General features: G+C 40.3%; 1 long non-coding RNA gene across 3 annotated transcripts; it reads left to right on the top strand.

The window, feature by feature from the left end:
* Window positions 1-3,610: 3,610 nt before the first annotated feature.
* On the top strand, window positions 3,611-17,771 carry LOC123806027. 3 transcript variants are annotated; one of them, XR_006783412.1, is made up of 5 exons: window positions 3,611-3,719; window positions 4,892-4,959; window positions 5,691-5,921; window positions 8,986-9,115; window positions 17,545-17,771. It is a non-coding gene; the product is annotated as an uncharacterized LOC123806027 (long non-coding RNA). The 3 variants fall into 3 exon arrangements; XR_006783411.1 differs by lacking the exon at window positions 4,892-4,959 and having other exon boundaries at window positions 3,612-3,719; XR_006783410.1 differs by lacking the exons at window positions 3,611-3,719; window positions 4,892-4,959 and adding an exon at window positions 5,000-5,165.
* Window positions 17,772-22,274: the final 4,503 nt, after the last annotated feature.

Here is a 22,274-nt window from a genome sequence, read left to right as displayed (position 1 = left end):
TGTAGCAGGAAATGGGTAGATTGTCTGGCTATTCTCAGTCGTGTGTGTACATCGGAATCACAGGGGTGGGGGTGGAGTGCAGAGTCACTTCCCTCCCTCCCTCACTGAACTAGAACAGAGAAGAGATGTGCAGAAAGGAGCTATTTTAAATTAACTGTCTGGGAGATTCTGATTTTGATGCCCAGGCAGGTATGGGAATGATAGAATTGCTAAACATCTGAATCCATTCTTCCTCAAAAGTACTTTGGCAGTATTTATCAAAACTTAAAATTCACATGCCTTTGCACCTACACCTCTTTCTAGACTTTGTCCTATACCCCAAAGTGAAGGCACAAAAATACTGGGGGCAGCATTTTTGGAATGGAGAAATATTTGAAACTAGGAAAATGTCTGTTCATTCATTAAACTTACTTTATTGAGCATCACAGGCATATCCCAGAGATATTACAGGTTTGGTTCCAGACCACAGTAGTACAGCCAGTATCACAATAAAGTGATTTGTTATGTTTTGCTGTTGAGGGGAGTCTTGCTTTCATTTTGTAAAAAAAATGCAGCAACATCTGTGAAGCGCAATAAAATGAGGTATGCCTGTTTTCTCATCACCCAGAGACAGCAGTGAGTAACAACAAAATAATAAAATCTCCACTCTTATAGAGATTTATGTTTTAGTCCATCAAAGAAGGGCTGAATAAATAATTTATGATGGAATGTAATAAATTACTCCATTGGAATATTATTCTGCCACATCAAAAGAAACACAATTTGTCAATATATACTGCTTCGAAAAGATGTTAAAGACCTTTCTTTAAAAATGTAGGAAGCTTTTGGATGTATTACCTATTCAAAAGCAATGAAACAAAGAAAAAAGAGAAAAGCAAGTTACAAAACCATGTATAACATTGTCCTATTTGTGTATAAAATATATATACATGTGCATAGATATATGTGTATATACTAAAATTGTTTTTAAATTTTCTAAATTTTTTTTATTTTCTAAAAAATTAAAGTGTGCTAAAGGCTTATTTAGCTACTGTTTTTCAGGAGAAAAATAAAATTACTGGGCATTTGGGAATGCTTAGAAAAATGTATGGTCTACTGTGCATGTTAAAAACTAAAGATAAGCAGTCAAAAAATGAAAACGTTGTCAGTTTCTTAGCCGTAGAGGGGCAAAATGCAGAAAGCTTTTCTAGTTCAATGGAATGCAGGAAAGGAGGAAGCAGGAAAACAAAAATGAATGAAAGTGAACAGAAATCAAAACTAAAAGAGTAAAAATCATTTTAAATTGACAAATAATCCAAAAAAATTGAAAATGGAATAAACTCACTATAAAAATAAGAGATTATACAATTAAACTGAATTTTTAAAATCTAGGCATAGTCTTTTTACAGAAAATACACATAAAATAAAGCTAACCTGATAGGCTAAAACAAAAGGGGTGGAAAAATTTGTCCCATACAAATAATAAAAATAATTATCCTAAGAATAGCAGTATCAATTCCATACAAAATACAATTGATGGCAGAAAGATTTTATGGCTAAGAAAGGAAAGAACTTATAATAAAAGGAATATATAGTACTTATGAACTTGTATGTACCTAAAAATAGTCTTGAAATTGAGAAGGCAAAAATTAACTTATATAAGGAAAAAGGACAGACCTATAATCAGATAAAGGGATTTTAACACATCTCTACAAGACACAGATTGGTTACATAATTTTAAAAAATTAAGGATATGGAAATAAAAAATAAAAGGAACAAATTTGATGTAATGGATTATTTTAAAAAATAACAACATAATAAGTAATAGAATCTACAAATTTAAAAAAATACATAACAGACCACATTCATTCTCAAGCTACAGTGAAATTTGTTGAGAACCTAAACAATTTTTAAAAAGCAAAATAAATAAATAAATAATGAAAGTACTAATAAAATAATAAATAATATGCAAATGCATTTAAAAACCACAATGTTCTCCTCAATAATTTGTGAATTAATTTAAAAGGAAAGCACAGTGAAAGAATCATTTAAGACCAGAATGATGATAATATATTTATATTACATATCAAAATTTGTGGGATGAAGCAAAAAGTCGTTAAGAACACATTTTGTAGGTTTAAATGTAGTTTTGAGGAAGAAACTTTGAAAACAAATGAGAAAATCACTCAACTCAAGTTAGCAAGATAACAGAGTGAATATTAAAAGGTAGAAGGAAGGAATTTTAAATAGAATGAGAAAGTAATGAAGTATAAAAGAAAGGAAGAAAGGGAAGAAAATTAACAGTAGTTACCACTGGAAAGTATACTTGAAGAAGGGAAACTTTTGCTTTTCTCTTTATTCCATGTCATGCTGTTTCAACTTTTTAACTTAAGGAAATACTACGTTTATAACTTTTTTTTGACTGTTAAATTCCACAGAACCTTGAGAGCCTGTAATATTTTAAACTTCCAGCAGGGGGCAGCAGTGATTCTCCAATATTTCTGACGTCAGCCCCAAACTGAGGCTTAGTGTTTACAGATTCTTAATTTCAGGCCCAGATACTGTACTTGGATCACCAGACTGTAAAGGAAACAAAAAGCAGTACCTCGCTTTAAGGTGCTGTAGGTATTATAATGACAAAATATTTTCTCTGCAGATCTTTATTAACCTCTGTACGAGTCTAAACTGCGTTTTCATTTTCTGGAGCTCAGAGTTTTCTTATTCATTAAAATCATACCGTTTGATGAGACAATCTTAAAAGGTCTCTCTTCAGCTCTAAAATTCTATGGCTTGAAGAATCTAAGTCAGCGTCAGGAAGAAACAAGCCCCAGTGCCCTCTGATATTAATTGGCTTATCAAAGAATCTGCTTTACAGCCCTTAGCTGATCAGGATGAATTATTATTACCAGTTTATCTTCAGTGTAGATCAAAGAATCCTCTTTTGGAGGGGAGAGGAGGATGTTGGTATTTATTCAATTTGCTGAGGGAGAAAAAAAGAGAACTCTCCCACTCTGTAAATGTTTAGCGTGTGTGTAAAGGTCGTAGGTCTGGTGTTTAGAAATTACACGCAGGCTTACGAAAGAATCTGTACTGGGTTGGCCAAATTAAACAGCAGGCAGTTGTAGAGAAATAAACACAAGTTAACATTTAACCACAAGTCCCTGTATTTGCTGCTTGGTCTTTCTCAACAGGAGGGGCCTGAGAGGGTCAGAGGGCTGCTGGCTATTCTAGTGAGACCCTGGGCTCCTCTGAGAGCTCGCCCACCCACCACATTTCTCAAGTATATATTTAAGCAATTTAATACTTAAATATTTAAGCATCTGAATCATAAACTTTTCCAGGTATTACTTCATGCCCCAACAGCAGTTCTTTTTTTGCAGATAACCCTTAACAAATTGCAAAATGCATTATAATTTTCTTTCAACACTGGCACAGGGCTACACAGCTCATACGTGGCTGAAACAGGATCCAAACCTGTCACTGGCTCCAAGACCCTCACACTTGACCTCGGCACTACATGAGATGAGAGGACTCACTTCATCTGCGAGTTACCTGGAAGCAGTTGAATGCTGCAGCGCAGCCGCGATAAGCGTATGAAGGGAATGATTGTTGCGTCACAAAGCGCCATCCAGCTCACATGTATTAAGTAAGCACACACTCCATGAGTCTTTGGCAGGTGCTGGGGGTAAGGGTGTCAGAAGATGAAGTAGACGTGATCATCACACTTTAAGAAACTCCTGGTGAGCTCTCTCTCTCGAGTACACCCACGCCTTACCTCCCTCCCGCCACTGCTTTCCTCAGCCGTGTATCTTGGCTTCCTTTCTCCCAAGCTCTAAAGGTTCCCGGGAGACTTGCTACCAGGGGAGCAGCAGGCAGGGGCAGCTAGTCCTGGGCTCACCCCCCTGGACCTGTCTCCAAGGGCCCTCCTTTTGCCTCTGTAACTTGTTTCCTGAGTCCACACACCCCAGCTGGCTCACTTCTTCTGCCTCTGGGACTTTTCTTCTAAAGGGCCAAGGCAGCCCCACCTCAGCTCAGTCCTGTTGCTATGATCTTGCCTCTTCTATCTTAAGCCCGTACTTTGTTTCACTGTCTGTAGCTTTAATAAACATACTCTCAAAATAAAAATTTTAAAAAGTCTAGGTTTTGGAGGCGTGAGGGGCCGCCAAATAAGCAAACATCAAACATGTGAAAAACAGTAGGGAAGCACAGATAAGGAAGGAGACATAAAAGCAGCATGGCAGGATGGTTAAATCCCTGGGCTGTGGAGTCCAGTTCTTAGCTGTGGGACCTCTAAGCCTCAGTTTCCTTATCTGTAAAATGGGGAGAGCCTTTAGTAAAGGTAATTGCTGTGAGGGTTAAATGATGTAATGCATTATTAAGTTGCTTAGCATTGAACCTGGCAGATGGGAAGGCTTGTTAAACATATTGGTTGATGATATTGTTTGATAAAGCGTAAGCATAATCAGAATCATGTCTACAACCACATTTCAGGGATGTTGATGCCCCTTTCTCGGGTTATTCTGAGTTTCCCTGAGGTTTGTTCTTCCTGAGATGCTTATCTTTTGATCCTATAAGAATGTTTCTGGGAGCCAATGATGAGGCACAGGGGTCCCAGCCCCCAGACCGAGCCCTCGGGCTGCAGCATGGGGAAGGGGAGCAGAAACAGGAGCAGCCCTCACGACAGGAAAATCAGGAGAGTCAGCCTGGAGTGTTGTTTAGAAAATTTCTAGAACCTACTCCCCGCAATTGCCAATCTGCTCCGAACTGAATTTCAGTTCATACTTTACTAATATTTTAATGTAACTATAATCATGGGAAGGTATTTACATGATTTTATCCTGCAGTCAATTCCCTTCCCAACCAGCTTATTTTTATTTTCTCTCAAACACTGACTCACCTCTTTTATCCTCAGTCAAGGACATGGCTTTGATATGCTACAGTGGCTGCCCCTCCAACTTCTGAACCTTGGCATGAGGGCAGGTGAGACCTTTCAACTGAAACTCTCTGCCTTCTGAGAGCTGTACCTACACCAACACTTCTCTAAAAACCACCTGGAAACTCACCTCCTTCTGGAAGCTTTTCCTGCTGAGTTCTTTACTTTTACACTCCGTTCCCTGCCACGGAACGGCAACCAGGGTTGTCAGAACCTAACCAGGGAGGTGCTCTTACGTCTTTGTTCTGTGTGTGTAAGTTCTGGTTCTTCCCGTGGGGGCAGCATGGATTTCTGGAGAGGGCAGGGACCCTGGGACCTGGCATGAATTCATGCAGCAGCACCACCCCTGAGTTCTCAAATTCATTTGGCTGTCCTTTGTCACCTTGGGACTGCTGCTTTATTCTCGGGGGTTGTCATCTTCCATCCGGGCCTCTCCAGGCCGCTGTCCCTTCCCTGCTTCACTTGACTTCTCTCTGAGAGAGTGGGCAGAAGGCCTTCATTTGATTTCTCGAAGCACAACTAAGAACCCGCCTGTGTGCCCCACCAGTTCCTGTAGCGTCCTCCTCTGTCAAATGGGGGCCATGACAGGTCTTTCTGACTGAATTCTTGTACGAATGAAATATGAGCTCAGGCATGTTGACAGAACTTGGCATAGAGCAGGTGGTGGCAGATTCTTTAGATGGTTCTTTCAAAATCCATTCCAACCCCTTTTCTAGCTCGCTTCCTGGACCTTGGAGGCTGGAAAACTAACCACCACTTTTCTCAAACTCCCTTGCAGCTGCGGTTGTGTTTGTGATTTGGATTCCACTGTGTCAGACTTTAGAACCATGAGTTATGTGGAGGCAGAAGCAGGTGTGAAACATCCATTTTGCTGGTGCTGATTGTGGCAAAGGCAACGTGATTCCGGAGCCAGCAGCTGCGGTGGCAGCTTAGCAGCCCTGAAGTTTCTGGATGGTGGCAGAGACTGCAGCTTGCTTGTCAACCAGTTCCAGAGCGTAATTTTAGACGTGTAATTTCATTCCTGCATGTTTAACCTAGAGTCTATTTCTTAACTTTCCTAAGGATTCTGTGAGCTACCCAAATGCTTTACTGAATCCCTTTGTGCTGAAGTTAGCGAGAGAGGAACCTATTGGGTGCAACCAAAAAAACTGACCAATACCTAAGTGATCAATAAATGCGAGCTGCTCTTATTCTTTTGAGACCTTGTCAAAGGCATGGTAATAAAGTAGGTAATTATATTTCAGGAAAGAAAATTAAAAACTATCACCTAGATGATAATTTCTGGGGCACACTGTCCCATACGTAGGGCTTTCTTTAATGATGGGTATGTTCTATATTTGCACCCAGCATGGGGGCCACTTGTAACATGTGGCTCTGAGCACTTGAAATGTGGCTATTGTGACTGGGGGAGTGGATTTTAAATTTCATTTCATTTTAATTCACTTACATTTAAAATTAAATAATCACATGCAGCTGGCGCTACTGTGTTGGACAGGACAGTCCTCAAGTGCCTGAGCCTGGCCCTTCCACAGGGTTATTTATTTATTTATTTATCCTCACCTGAGGACATTTTTTCCCCCTTGCTTTCAGAGAGAGAAGGCGGGAGAGAGAGAAACACTGATGTGAGAGAGAAACATCAACTGGTTGCTTTTCCCTGTGAGTGCCCAGGCCAGGGATTGTAGGTGCCCAAACTGGGATCAGACCACAACCTAAGTCTGTGCCCTGACTGGGAATTGAACCTGCCACCCCTCAGTTACAAGGTGATGCTCCAACCAACTGAGCCACACCAGCCAGAGCCACAGGAGTCTTCTCTCTCTCATGCTCGCGTGCTCTCTCTCTCTCTCTGTCTCTCTCTCTCTCAGCAAGAAACTTCTTCAACCAGTTTTCTCTCAATCCCTAGTCTCAGGCCACATCTTAGTAATCTACAGAAGTGGAACATGCCCAGGTCAAAGACAACTTTTATATAAGTTTAGGGTCTCATTGTCTTCAACTTCCATTCTAGGATTCCATACTGACTTTTTATTTGCACAGTTTACTGAAGTGTTTTGCTGAAATGCAATCTATCTCAAAAGACAACTCTCGCCCTTCACTTACAGAAAGAAAATCAGTTTTTTTGTATTGAAAAATATGTATTTCCCATCATTTCTAGGTAGCGAGTTTCTAAAAATATTGGGGTCCTGTATCAGTTAGACAAGTGGTTCTCACAGCCTGCAGCATATGAGAATCACCATAATAAAGTAATTTATTGCCAGCCACTCTCCAGCCCAATTAAATTAGCATTGTGGGTAATGATGAAAGGGAAACAAAACTTTATTTGCAACACTAAAGTTTTTAAAGGGTAGAATGTATTCTGATATTAACTAGCAATTAAAAGTTAATAAAGATAGAAGAAAATGACAGTAGGATTTTAAAAGGGGTAATTTATTGTGAGATAATATAAATAATTGTAAACTTGTTATTTAAAGCCAAACTTTTTTTGCCCCCCATTTTGGTTGACTAGCAACCAATAAGGAGACTTCTAATAATCATAGAACAATCATCCAACAACTCTGGGAAGCTTCTGGAATACAAACATTCACAAAGAGTGCAGATTCCAGTCAGGCTCCTTTTCCATATTGTCACTTTCACATGTTCTATGAATAAACCCAAATAATAAACCATAAATGTTTTATTGACCTTCCTTCCCCTACTACCAAACAAATGGACAACCCAGGGGAAGCTGGGGGAAAAAGACAAGAGGTGTCCAAGTTCAGTGTCAGATGGCCTCTTTATTATGCTCCCCATCCCTCCACCTCCACACACACAGATGTTCCCTGTGAATGAACTTGGCTCTGAGTGATTCACACCAGAATGGGACGGTCCCAAAAAGTTTGAAGAGAGGAACTTGCACTTCCTGAAATGATTTTTCTCTTGACATTAATTCAAATTTAGGAAGAAGCTGCTTAAGTCTTTTATAAATACCCATGAAACATATGTCACTCAAGACTGATTTTATTTCCTTCTGTTCTCTCCGTGCCTCTTTTATCTTGCCCAAGTGCCACTGTGACTTCGGTTCACCACTGCCCGGAGTGGCAGCTGGGAGCTGGCCCTTTCCTCCTGCCCTGATTAAAAAATGGTCGGGCGCTTCCCACTACTCGAGGGCCCAGGTGCTTGAAAATACTGCCAAATACTTCTTCCAACGTAAAAAAAAATGTAATTGTATTCATTAATTCTGGATTAGGTAGCACATTTCAATAATGTGAAAGTTCAGAAGAAACAAAGAGCATAAAGTAACATTTGTTCTTCTATCCAGGCCCCTCCTTCCTCGTTCCCTTCCCCAGTGCCACCAGTTGCTGGGGTATCTGCTCCGAGATGGATATTTTGTGCATATTTCAAAGAATATGTTTACATTACCTTACTCCCTTTTATTCTCTTATTTTACAGATGATAACTCACCACACAAATATATTTTCCATTTGTTTGTTTTTTCTCTCGCTCCTCCCATTAGAACGGGAGCTCAGCAAGGGAAGGGATTTGATTTCATACCATGATGTTTGCTCAGTGTGGAGGGGGGTGCCCAGCATGCCGTAGTTGCCCCACACAGATTTGTTGAGCGAGTGAATGAACACACACTGTTCTCTGTTTGGCTTTCTTCATTTTGGGACTCACCTCATTTCAGTACATAAGAAACCTCCTCATTTTTTTTTTCAAGACTGTATAGTGTTCCATTGTCTAGACTCATTATAGTTTGTTTAATCAGATCCCTACTCTGATGGGTATTAGTTTTGTTTCTAATCCTTAGCTTTGAAAAATAATCCTGCCATTTGTATTCTTGTACAAACACGCCACACATGTGTGAGTATATCTGTCTGTAAGAGAAATTCTTGAGTGCAGAATGGCTGGGTCCAAGGGTGAGGTATGAGATATTTTTTGCCAACTTCTTTTTCATCAAAAGCACCTTGCTGTGTTTAAATAGCATTGCCGCAGTCTATGGCAGTTGCCTTAAGCCTATCCTAGGGAACTCTATCAGGAATGAAATTGTTCTGGTTGGGCCTGAATGTATTAATCTCTCCTTATTCCCCCATATCCAACAGGAAAACCTCATATGAGTTGGGACAACACAGGTGAATCTCGAAAACATAACATGGAAAGAAAGAAGTTACCCACAAAAAAGTTCACACTGTGTCATTCCATTCATGTGCTGGTAAATCAAGAATAAATAAGGTGAGTCTGTAGTTACAGAGATTAGAACAGTGCTGCCTGAGGCTGGTGGGGTCCGAGGGCATTGACTGGAAAGGGAAACCATGGAACTTTCTGAAGAGATAGAAAAGTTTATATTCTGATTTGGGTGGTGAATGTTTGCAATTGTCAAAACTCGACCTATACATTAAAATGTAGACATTTTGTTTTATGCAAATTATACCTCAATTTTAAAAACTTGAAAGAACTCTACTGGAGGACATAAGGTGTTATTATCTGTAGAGTCCAGTCACGCTGGCCTTTTAAAAATTCCTCAAACACATCATGTTTTTCCCCACCTGACAGCTCGCATACGTGCTGTTCCCACTGCCTGGAATACGCTCTCTTCCCCCTTCTCAACACACAAGCACATCCCAAACCCATATACACATACACACACACACACAACTATCTTTTTCTAATTCATGACGTGTCAAACTGCGTATAGCATACAAAATAGCTGGAAGCATACGCATACTGGCATAACCTGGATTACCTTGCAAAACTCAGGTATAAGAAATTGTACTACACTTCTCAGTTTGGGGAGACCCGAACTTCAATGCACTTCTGTATCTTTCTAGGAGGTGAAGGTGATACAATCACAGTCATTTCTGGCCACGTTTCCCACTTGGCCTCTTGAGATTGGAGAAATATCTGGGGTTTAAGAAATTCAGAAAAATTGAAGAAGGGTCTTTGGTGCACCTGGCATCGCTGAGATGCGCCTTGTTGTGTGTGATTTACTAGAAGGTGAAAGGCTCAGATTCAGTGGCAAGCTCAGTCCTCAGGACTTTCTGGGAGGGTTCTCAGACCTAAGAGGTGCTAAGTGCTCAGTCTTCCTGGGGCACTGGCCATTCCCACCCTGCCACCTTCTGGGCTCCGCACAGGGTTGGGGTGGGAGTCTCTCTCACTCCGGAACTTTTCCTCTCCATCCTACCAGTGGATTTGCACTGTAGAAACCCATCCCGTTGAGAACAGCTGAGAGAAGGCTAGAGGGGATTTGGGGAGACCCATTAAAGCTTGTAAGTCTCCAGGTCGGGCTCTGTCTCAGCTTCTATTAAATAGCAAATGGGAAAACTGGGAAAGGGGAAAGAAATGCATTTTCTCCCCAAGCTTCTAAGAGTTTTGCAAACAATTAGAGTAATTAAAAGTTCTCAGAAGTAGCCGATGGTGCCCTTTTCACCGAGGGAATGTGGGCCAAGCATGATATATTAAAAGAGAAGGAGCTGTTCTATTGAAGTTAAAAATAATCTTCTGTCACATGGCTAATTTGTTGGAATGCAGCAATTAAAGGGCTGTGAGCAGAAGGAGAGCTGGAAGCAGCTGGGGAGCTCACAGGCGGAGTGCATGCCCTGGGGATTGTGTTTGCAGAGAGAAAAAACAGTGTCACAGATGACTTAGGGCACCTTATCAGAAAACCCACAAAAGGGCCAGGAAGAAGGAAAAGTGGGGTCATTTAGAGCTGTGACCTTTGGGCTTATCAGACAGTGACGGGATGGGTCAGGACTTGTCACCTGTGCTCTGGGATGCTGATTCACTCAGCAAGGATGAAGACCTTCCAGTCCCCGCTGCACTTTGAAAACCATGCCTTTGAATCCATTTCAAAGGAACACAGAACCGAAAGGAGCCCTTTGATCCTAAATCCATGGGAAAGCCAATCTATATGGTCTTGAGCAGGAAAGCTCAGAGCAGGAATACAAATCCTAGTTTGGTAAATTAGGGATTAAGTTTTGGAAACTTTTTTTTGGAGGGGGTGGGATTTTGGAGTTGAAAGAGGGTTTGTTTGTTTTTTTAAGTTATTTAGTATAATATCTGAATTTTCCAGGTGAGGCAACAAGCTCAGAGAGGCTGATTTGCTCTAGGTCATTCAACCAGCAGGTCACAAGCTAGATTCTAATCCAGCTCTTTGGACAGAGGGGGAAGGCGTGGTGGTTGGGAATTGCAGGAATCAGACGGCCCTGTTTGTGCAGTCCTGGTTCTGTGAGTTGCAGGACCATCTCACCAAGTTCCTAATCTCTCTCAGTCTCAGTTGAACCCCCTGTGAAATGGGAATAACACTAGTACCTACAATTGTTATAATGCATGTAAAGGGTTTAGTGTAGCGTCTAGCTTGGAGTAAATGATTAAAATGTTAGCTGTCATTATCCTATAGCTTTCTAGCTCTTTCTGACTACCCCATATCAGGTTGGCATCTTTGCAGGGTAACTTGTGCAGACACATCCTCTTTGGTTTGGGCGGGATTCTCTTTCTCTCCTTTCCACCTCCAACTCTCATTCATGATCTATAAAGAAAAAGAGGACTAGTCACTCTCTCCTAGCATTTCCTGCATTTTAACACACCCATGCTACTACTTGTTTTCTCTCAAGGTACTGCCCTCCAGCCTGTGCTTTCAGTACAGTTTCCAAGTTGCTGGCAGGCAGAGATGGCTCCCACGTGAAGAAGCAAGGCTTTCTGCCCCACGTGAGGTGACCAGTTCTATCTGAATCTTTTAGAGTACTTGATCAATTTTCAAATATATAATGGGCACCACTAACAGAAGGGCCTCTGGACATCCAGGGGAGGTTTGGGCTTCATAGTCTAAGCACCCCTGTGGGTGGAGGCCAACTTCTGTGTGCGATGTTGCAAGGGACAGCAACCTACCTCACACTAGCTTGAGAAAAAAAAACATGCAAATTTAGCGGTTCCTGTAACAAGTCTAGATTTCATTAAGACTATATTCAAGGGTTCAACAGTGTCCCCAGGGCATCTTTCTGCTTTGTCCGGCCCTATTCTTTAGACTCTTTCCACTTGGCAGACAAAACAGCTGTGAAGAGCCTCCAGCTTTACTTTTCTCTGGTTTCATATTCTTCAGGTAAATCAGCAATCTTACCCTCTTAGTTCTCTTTCCCTGATGGGCTGCCTTAAATCCACCTGCAAGCAAAGGGAGGCCGAGCATATTGATTGGCAGCCCCACTAGCTTCGCACAGACTGGCCTGGGAACAGTTTCTCCGAGGAGGATCTGGGTACTGAGGCCAGAAGAAAGGGAAAGGCAGGCAGATACAAACCATTAATGCTGAAGTACAGCATTTATGTGCACTTTTCTGAGGTGGTGGCTTATAGCTTGCTCTATATTCTTAAAGTGTTCTGTAATCCAAGACGTAGTAAGAACTTTTGGAGAGGAAAGTGCTTTCTCCCCACTCCACGTATTTCCTTCCCGTAGCAGGTCATCAATTAACGTTAAGGCTCCGGTCTCCTCCTCGTGCCTTCATCTTTGGCACTCAGGGAAGGGAGAGCGTTAGGAGAAACTGGGTATGAGTTGCCCAGTGTCTTCCTTTTTCCTGTCTCTTAGGAACCAGACCCTTGGAGGGAGCACAAGTCCTCTCCCTCCACACGGGGAGGCCACCCTGCCCCCTGCACCACTGCTGCCAGGACTGATGGGAAAGTCTGTCTAATTCAGGTGTAAGACTATTGGGCACACACTCAGCCACAGTCGACAACCTCTGTCCTTAGCAGAAGATCATCCGTCTCCTGACTACCCGGAGCCGCCACTGACTCAGAGCCTGAGGAGGCGTGCTATTCATTGAGTCCCTTCTGAAAAGTCCACAAACCCCACCAACTTACAACACGGGGACCCACAGATTTATCTTCTCACTCTCCCTTTCCTGGCTGGGTCCCCTGTGGGAGGAGCGGGTCCCCTTGGGAACCCACAGAGATGGTGGAGTGCCCTGGCAGTAGGCTCAAAGGGAGGTAACAAAAATGACAAAAGGCGAGGAAGCTAGATGTTCCACGGCAGTTGAGAGGCACTGGGACTCTCTCATGTGGAGGGGGAACAAAAACAATGGCGGGGTGATTTAACAGTGGCCTTCCCCAGAACCATGCTGAGGGTGTGGCATCAACTGGTAGTTTTCCACAGCCTCGCCCTGACCCGGATCAGAGTCACGTCTGTCCCCCCACCTTTCCTGGCCCACTCGTGTCCTCCTACGCCCGCCTCTTGGAAAACAAATTGTTCCACTTCCACAGAAAGGTACGGAAGGTTGGGGCACGTGAACCTACTTAAATAAAATACCCTTTTATTATTGTTTCTTTGTAGTTACAAAGCTAATAAATAATCTGCATAAAGAACTACAAAGTACACAAAAGTATAAAGATGAAAATGAAAATCATCTCTCAGCCCTCACCCCTGAGATAGCCCTTAGTGTTTTGGTTTATTATTGTGCAGCCTTTTTCTATTGATGTTTTTAATTTTATTTATTTCTTTTAAAAAATATCAAAATATTTCAAATACAACAGCAGTGTATAGTGTGAAAGATGAAAATAGTATATTCTGCTGTTTCTCTTAATATTGTGATCCATGTGTACTATTAAGTTGAATATTTTTATTGTTACCACTTTTCTCTGTCAGGGCCTTAGGAATAGTTGACATTCATGTCCCACGTTTAAGAGGAATGTACTGGTATTATGACACCCATCTTAGAAACGGGGAGCTGAGATTCTCAGACTCACCCACAGCCACACTCAACTCCTGCCAGGGTCCCTGGGGGCAGGAAGAATTTCCTAACAAAAGAGACAGTTTTGTTAAGAAAAGGGGGTAAAAGAAGGGGCTTCCATAAGCCAGGGTTGTTGGCTTTCCTTCTCTATCAGAAATGCCCATCACATCACCCTGAGCCACACTGGCCTCCAAGCTCCAAGATTTTGATTCTGGGAACATATAGCTGCATGTGAACAAAGAGTCAAGGGAAGGTTCTTTATCAGCAGGAGAATTATTTTATTCAATGTGTTTCCTTACATGAGTTGGGACAATAAGGGAAAAGAATGAGAAGAAATGAAAGGCCAGTTACTCAGGCCACTTTCAATGAATCACCCCCCGCCCACCCCCCGTGTCATTACCCATCCCCAGTCAGGAAAAGCTTGAGTTTTTCCTTGCCAAGAAAAACAGAGGGCAGGAAGAAACAAATTATGACCTTGTTTGTGTTTTGTGTGTTAACTATTTGATTTATAGGACTTGATCCAGTGATTATGGATGAAAGAAAATATCCCAGGGTCCCAAACCTAACCTGAACTTAACCGAGGGTGGGTCTCACGTCCACTGCTCAAAGTTAGCACGGAGTTAAAATGCTTTAAGAATAAAGTTTCAGTGTTAGGGGCTGCCTGTAGGCATTCTCAGCCCAAGGACATGGCCAAATTCCTTTCCCACACTCCATTTTCCAGAAAACCCTGTTTAGAAAATGTTTAGAAACTTAACCCCTTTTATCTCATTCCAGAAGTTGGGAATTTATCTATTCAACAGATAGTTATTAAACACCTACTGTGTGCCAAGCACTGTGTCAGATACTGGGGATACAATGGTGTGCGTACAGGTCAATCGACACATAAACCAGAAAAGAATCAGGTAGCCATGGGTTCTATGGAGAGAAAGAAAACAGAATGGTGTGTCAGAGACACTGGGTAGCTACATAGGACAGGTGGCTCACCTAGGTTTCACCAAGGGAGTGACATTTAATGTAAGATAAATATTATAAAATGTGAATGCAGAGTGGGGCGGTAGACTGTTCCAGGCAGAGGGACTATGGTAGTCCCTTAAGGTAGACTCATGCTTGGCATACAGAAATAAAGCCCTCTCAACTAAAAAAAAAATTGTTAGCTATTAGGGTTATTTTTCAGGGTTGTCTATCTTGGGTTATCTAGATAAAAGGTTGATAATTCCTTTATTATTCTTAACTGTAGAATCAATGTTTGACTTCACATGTAAGAAGAGAAATGCAAATCAAGACTACAGTGTGATACAGTTTTTGAAACTTTCAGATTGGCGTAATTCAAAAACTTTGATAATGCACTCTGTTTGTGGGTCTATGAGGAAACGGGCATTCACGCACATCACCAGTGAGAATATAAATTGGTACAGTTGCTAACATACAAGTGTCTGTGCTTTTGACCTAGAAATCCCATTTCTTCTTGTACATATGTGTGAGGTGAGATAAAGGCTATTAATGACAGCATTGTTTGTAATCCTAAAAGATTGAGTCTAGTGAAATTATGATATGTTCATACAAACTGAATAGTAAACTATAAAAAACTATAGTTGCAGCTATAAAATAAAGTGTATGAGGAGGCTCTCTATGTCTTACTATCTAAACATTCATAAGATATCATTAAGTTAAAAAGCCAAGATGCAGAACTGAGCATCGTTTGCTACCTTTCATATTAAAAGTGAATAAAACTAACACATAAGTATTTATATTTACATAGGCAAACTTAAGAAAGATACACAAAAAATTATTAAGGGATTATTTGGGGTAGGCAAGTGAAAAGAGATGGAAAGTGGGTGGAAATGGTTGGGAAGAAACTTTTTGTTGAGCTGTTTAATTAATTAATTAATTTTTTTTAGTTTTGAACAATGTCAATGAATTAAAGACTTAAACAATTAAATTTAAAAATTGTCCCCTCTGCTCCCCCTTTTCTTAATTTATTAATTTATCACTTAATCCATTGTTTACTCCTCCAGCCACACCCCTGAGAAAGGTTCTACTTAAATCATGTTTAATAAAAAGTACATTAGTGCAAGTAAATTATATCCACTAAAGCCTATTTTTCAAATGCATTAGAGGTTAATCTAATCACAAATGTGCTTTCTGTGCCTTGCTGTGCATCCCCAACAGATTAGATAAAGGGCATTGAACAAAGACAATTGGAGTATTCTGCCTAAAGGAAATTGTGTTTATGGAAACAATTATGATTTTTATTTTTTTCTTTTCTTTATTTTTTCATTGGGGTGACATTGATTAATAAAATTATACAGATTTTGGGTGTACCATTCTATGATGCATCATCTGTATATTGTATTGTGTGCTCACCACCCAAAGTCAAGTCTCCTCCCATCACCATTTAACCTCCTTTACCCTCTTGTACCTGCCCACCCCCCTTAGTCCCTGGTAATCACTATACTGTGATCTGTCTGTGAGTTTTTAAATTGAATTTATTGGAGTGACATTAGTTAATAAAAATTATATAGGTTTCAGGTGTATGATTCTATAATATATTTTTTTGCTTAATCCCTTTACCTTTTTCATTCAGACCCCCAACCCCCTCTCCTCTGACAGCTGTCAGTCTGTTCTCTGTATCTATGAGTCTGTCTTTGTTTGTTAGTTTATTTTGTTCTTTAGATTCCACATACGCTGGTAAGTGAAATCATATGGTATTTCACTTTCTCTCACTGGTTTTTCAAAGTAGCCTTTTGCCCAGTAGATTGTAGTAAAAACAGTGACATTATCCATTCTCTGTCCTAGATTATCTTTATCAACCCCGACTCCCAATACTCCTTACACTCTAAAAAACTTCAGCATTTTAATGTCTTTCACGTGCATTCTTTTCTTGGCTCCCAAACTGGGATGTATTGTAGCCTTTCATGTTTTTTTAATTCCTCTTTTTCCCACTCTGCATGCTGTTCCCCTAACTACTAGTCTAGACTTCCAACACTATGTCTCAGTTTTGTCTGTTTTTCCTCCAACACCTTTGTTGAGATGTAACTCACAGAGTATACAATTCACCTATTGGAAGTGTACAATTCAGTATTTTAATATTGTCCTAGGGTTGTGCAGCCATTTTTGCAATCTAATTTTAGAATATTTTACTCTCCCTTCAAATGAACCTCAAAACCATTTCCCCAGAGCTTTCAAGCCCTGTGCAACCACTACATCTACTCTCTCTATAGGTGTGTCTCTTCTGGAAATTTCACATAGGCGAAATCATACAGTATGTGGTCTGTCATGACAGGCTTCTTTCACTGAGAATGGTGTTTTCAAAGTACCCCCATGTTTTAGTATGTTATTTTTCTCCACAATAGTATTTCATTGTAAGGACACACCACACTCTATTCATTCATCAGCTGAGGGACATTTGAGTTGTTTTCACTTTTTGGCTATTATGAATAATGCTGGTATGAACACTGGTGACCAAGTTTTTGTGTGGACATATGTTTTCATTTCTTTTGGGCATATTCCTAGTAGTATAATTGCCAAGTCATATGTTAATTCTGTGTTTAACTTTGTGAAGAACTGCCGGAATGTTTTGTACGATAGATGCTCTATTTTACATTCACACGAGCAATGTGTGAGTGTACTAGTTTCTCTGAATACCCACCAACACTTGCCATTGTCTGTCTTTTTTATTGTGGCCATCCTAGTGGGTAGGAAGTGGAATCTCATTATAGTTTTGAGTTGCATTTCCCTGACAGTAGTGATGTTGAGAATCTTTTCATAAGCTTATTGGCCATTTGTACAGCTTCTTTGGTGAAATGTCTACTTAAATCCCTCATGCATTTTTTAAATTGAGGTGTTTTTTTTTTATTTCTGTAAGGTTTCTTTATACACTCTGGATACAAGTCCCTTCTCAGATACAGGCATACCACCTTTTATTGTGCTTTACTTTATTGTGCTTCACAGGTGTTGTGCTTCTATACAAATGGAAGGCAAGACCCTCCACCAGCAAAAAGATTACAACTCTATTTCAGAACTCAGCTTTATGGCAGTGGTCTGGCTCTGAACCTGCACTATCTCCAAGGTGTGCTTGTATATGATTTGGAAATATTTTCTCTCATCCCGTGGATTGTCATTTCAGTCTTTAGTGGTATTGTTTGCGGCACAAAAGTTATAAATTTTGATGAAGTTCAGCTTTTCCGTTTATTCTTTTATCACTCGTGTTTTTGTTGTATTTATTTTATGTCTTTGAGCTTTGACTAGATAGAATAATACTCTTTATTTTCCTCAGTTCTTTTAAAAAATATTTTATTTATTTATTTTTAGAGAGAAGGGAAGGGAAGGAGAAAGAGAGGGAAACATCAATGTGTGGTTGCCTCTCACATTTCCCCTACTGGGGACCTGGCCTGCAATCCAGGCACGTGCCCTGACTGGGAATCAAACCAGCAACCCCTTTGGTTTGCATGCCTGCGCTCAATCCACTAAGCTACAACAGCCAGGGCTATTTTTCTCAGTTCTTATGTTTAAATCTTTGATCAAGCTGGGGTTTCTTTTGGTATATGGATACATAGCCAAATTGTTTCTTTCCAGAAAAAAATTCTGGCAAAGCTTTAGTTATTATGATTTTGTTTCAACTGTAAAAGGCCCCCTTTTCCTCGCTGATTTGAGGTAATGTTTTACCATATTTTCTATTCTTGACAGTATATCTTAGGACTTTCTGTTTTGTTTCATTGCTCTATCACACATTGTTGGTAAGGCTTAATGAGAGCAGGCATTCTTACACATGAGGGGGTGTGAAGAGGATAAATAAGAAAATAAAAGTTACGTGGTGGTTATTTGGTAGAAATGAATATTTATGAGGTCTGTCCAGGAAGTACCCAGCCATGTAATATGAAAAATAGACATTTATTGAAGAAGATACAAGATACAAGAAACTTTGTACAAAGGACAATGATGCCTCAATATCCTTCAAAGCAGGCACCTTGGGACTTCACATAGTTCTCCCAGTCACCATCAGCTGCCCTGCTGTATTTTCCTAAATCTTATTGATGGTCTGAAACCTCTTCCCTTTCAAAGGTTATTTTATTTTATTATTTTTAATATTTTACTTACTTATTTTTAGAGAGAGGGGAAGGGAAGGACAAAGAGAAACATCAGTGTGTGGTTGTCTCTTGTGTGCTCCCTACTGGGGACCTGCCTCGCAACCCAGGCATGTGCCCTGACTAGGAATCGAACTGGTGACCCTTTGGTTCACAGCCCATGCTCAATCCACTGAGCTATACCAGCCAGGGCCAAAGATTATTTTAGTTTTGGGAAAAGCCAGAAGTCACAGGATGTCAAATCTGGGCTGTAGAGGGGCTGAGTCACCTGGGTGATTTGATGTTTCTCCAAGAAACTCTGCTCAAGACACGATGCATGAACAGGCACGTTGTCTGTGATGACGCTGCCAATCACCAGCTTCTGAGTCATTTGAATAGTTTCTGTGGTGGAATGTTCAAGCTTAAAGCAAAATTTGATGCAGATTTGTTGCTGTACTCACTCAGTCATTTTGAATGTGATGGCCACACAGTACACATGCTCACTTAACAGTGTCTACTGCCCCCACTGACTGTGAAGTTGTCATTGTTCACACATGCACATTCCAGTCCACTCTCCTTGGCTGGCAGGTTATATCGATGTCGCACAAACCATTCTTGTTATATTAACAATGATTGGACTTTTTCTGGACAGACCTCATACATATATTTTATATATACACACACATACACACACACACACATTTATACACATATATTTTGAAACATGTGACTGAAAACACTGGAAGAAAAGTGGGTGTTCTGAACCAGGAAAACCAACCCAGGGTAGAAAGTGTCCTTGTCGATTGCTATTTGCACAGCCATAGTCTCCTTCTCTCTAGCAACTGGGTTAGGCTGGTGGGTATTGGGCTCCACTGGCATAAAACTAACAGGATGGCCTGGAGGAAGCTCCAAAGGGGTCTACCCAACAGGCCAGAGATGTCTGACTGAACCTAGGATGCTTGCAGCCAAACCCTCCCTGAGGCTGTACCCTGGAGGATATGGGTCCCTAACTTTGCACTAACTTCTGGAAGCCTCACTGACACTGGATGGCCAGGCCCAGCCCTGGGAAGGAAGGAGTGTGCTGGACTGTGGTGGCTGCAAGAGTTTGTCTTCCCTCTGGCAGGGCAAGAGAATAGGTTGCCAGGGGACATAATACCTTGAGAAGGGCAAGAAGGGCAAGATTTGAGGGCCACCTCATTGTATTCCACTCCTGGGAATGGGAAAGGGTACCCCCCACCTCAAAAAAAGAATGTGAGAACGAATACAGGAGGTGTGTTTGATATCTGCAAGATCCTTGGCTCTATTCACAAGGAGCATGCACAGTGTTTTCCTTGCCAGTTTCCTGTTCTAATTTTACTATTTACATAAAAGCTGTAAAATGAACTCGCAAGGTAAATAACAACTCCCCTGGAGCAGCATCTCACACACTGATTCAGCTGTTACCTGAGATAAATTTTGGAGCACACACCTGGTAAGCAGCAGAGAGAGGATTTTCTAATATATAAAAAAGCAAAAGTAAAATGTTAATGTTAAAAGTGTCTCTGGTGGTAAGTGCCATCTGCCTCTTAGTAAGTTTCCTTAAGAGCTGGGTTTCATTAATAGCATCTGGCTGGGTTTCATTAATAGCCAGCATTTTGGAGTTATTACCCAGAGTGAGAACACTGTGGGGCAGGTGCTTTTCTGAGTTTTGCTTAATACTCATGTTGACAGTGTCCTTAGCTATAGTTACTCAGTAAACATTTATCCAAGATCTTGAAAAAAAACTATTAAAGATATAAAAGATATTGAAGAAGAAAAAATTATAAACTATTATTCTAATGAATATAGATGCAAAGATCCTTAAGAGGTAGTACAAAATCGAATCCAACAATATATAAAAAGACCAATATCATAAAGAAGTGGGGTTTATTCAGGAATGCACAAGTTAGTTAAATGTTTGAACACCATTCAAAGTAATTCACCATTATTAACAGAATAAAAAAGAAAAATCATATGATTGCTTCAATAGATGCAGAAAAAATTTTAACAGGATTTAGTATCCTTTTGTAATTAAAAAAAAGTAGATCAGGAAGCTAAGAATATAGGGAAATTCTGCCTCTATCTGATAAAGAGCATTTACTGAGAAATCTACAGACAGCATAATTAATCATGAAAGACTGAATGCTTTCTTTCTCTTCCTAAGACTGGGAACAGCAGCCCTGACTAGAGTGGCTCGGTTGGTTGGGCAGGTTGGTTGGGCATCTTCCTGCAAAACGAGGGTCACCGGTTTCCTCCGCTGTCAAGGCAGAGGCCGGGGTTGAGGGTTTGGTCTCCAGTCAGGTGTGTACGAGAGGCAACCAATCGATGTTTCTCACATCAATGTTTCTCTCCATATTTTTCTCCTTCCTTTCCCCTCTCTCTAAAAATAAATAAAATCTTAAAAAAAAAGATTGGGAACAACACAGGGATACTCATTTCATCATTTTAAGTCAATGTTGTATTAGACACCCTAGCCAGAGAAATAAGGCAAGGGAAAAAGTGCACTTTGGAAAGAAGGAAGTGAAACTGTCTCTGTTAGCAGACAACATGATTGCTACATTTAAGTTTATTCTTAAGAAATCTAAAAACAAAAAAGGGGGCGGGATAAAGGAGGAAAAAATTGGAAAACTGTAATAGCATAATCAATAAAAAATACTTTAAAAAAAGAAATCTAAAACCAACCACTAGAACTATAGGTGAATTTAGCAAGATCACAGGATATTAAGTCAATGTACAAAGTCAATTATATTTCTCTGTCATAGCAGCAAACAACTGGAAAATGAAATAATACCATTTGCAATAGCATGAAACACCATAAAATATTTAGAAATATGCTTAACAAAAGATGTAGAAGACCTCTATGCTGAAAGCTACAAAATAAAAAAAGATTCAAATAAATACAGCAGTACGAGTATACAGTGTTTGCGCACTGTAAAACAAAAGGTCGTTAAGATATTTATTCTTTATAAATTCTATAGAAATTAACAGGCTGATTATTAAAAAATAACCTTTTATTCTGGGATAATTTTAGGTTTACAGAAAAAATATAAAAATAGTACAGTTCTTGTATACCTCTCACTCAGCTTCCCATATGTTAACATTTTACATATACTAGAGTACATTTGTCAAAACTAAGAAATCAAAATGGCACATTACTGTTACTTTATCTGGATCTAATCCAGGATATTACATTGCATTCACTTGTTATGTCTCCTTAGTCTACTTGAGACAATTGACAATTTCTCAGTGTTGCCTTGTTTGTTTGTTTAAAATGAGTGTGACTGTTTTGAGGAATACTGGTCAGGTGTTTTGTAGAATGTCCCTCATGTTTTTCTCATGCGTAGACAGGGGTTATGAGTTATTGGGGAGGCATACCAGAGAGGTGAAGTGTCCTCCTTATCACATACCAGGGGGTACATGCTATCAACATGATTTATCTCTGGTTATGTAACCTTGATCACTTGGTTTAACAAGCTGGGGTTTTTCTTTATTACAATGAAAAATTACAGTTTTGCTACTGAGGCCACATATTGCATCTTGACTCATATTGTTTCTTCCCAGCTAATCAAAGGGTGTGAGGCTGCCCACCAGGGCACTGCA

This window comes from Phyllostomus hastatus, unplaced genomic scaffold (assembly GCF_019186645.2).
Source record: "Phyllostomus hastatus isolate PE091 unplaced genomic scaffold, TTU_PhHast_1.1 phas_scaffold_345, whole genome shotgun sequence".
NCBI classification, from domain to species: domain Eukaryota; kingdom Metazoa; phylum Chordata; class Mammalia; order Chiroptera; family Phyllostomidae; genus Phyllostomus; species Phyllostomus hastatus.
Note: the sequence above shows the minus strand (reverse complement) of the source record. Positions and strands in the feature narration are given on the sequence as shown.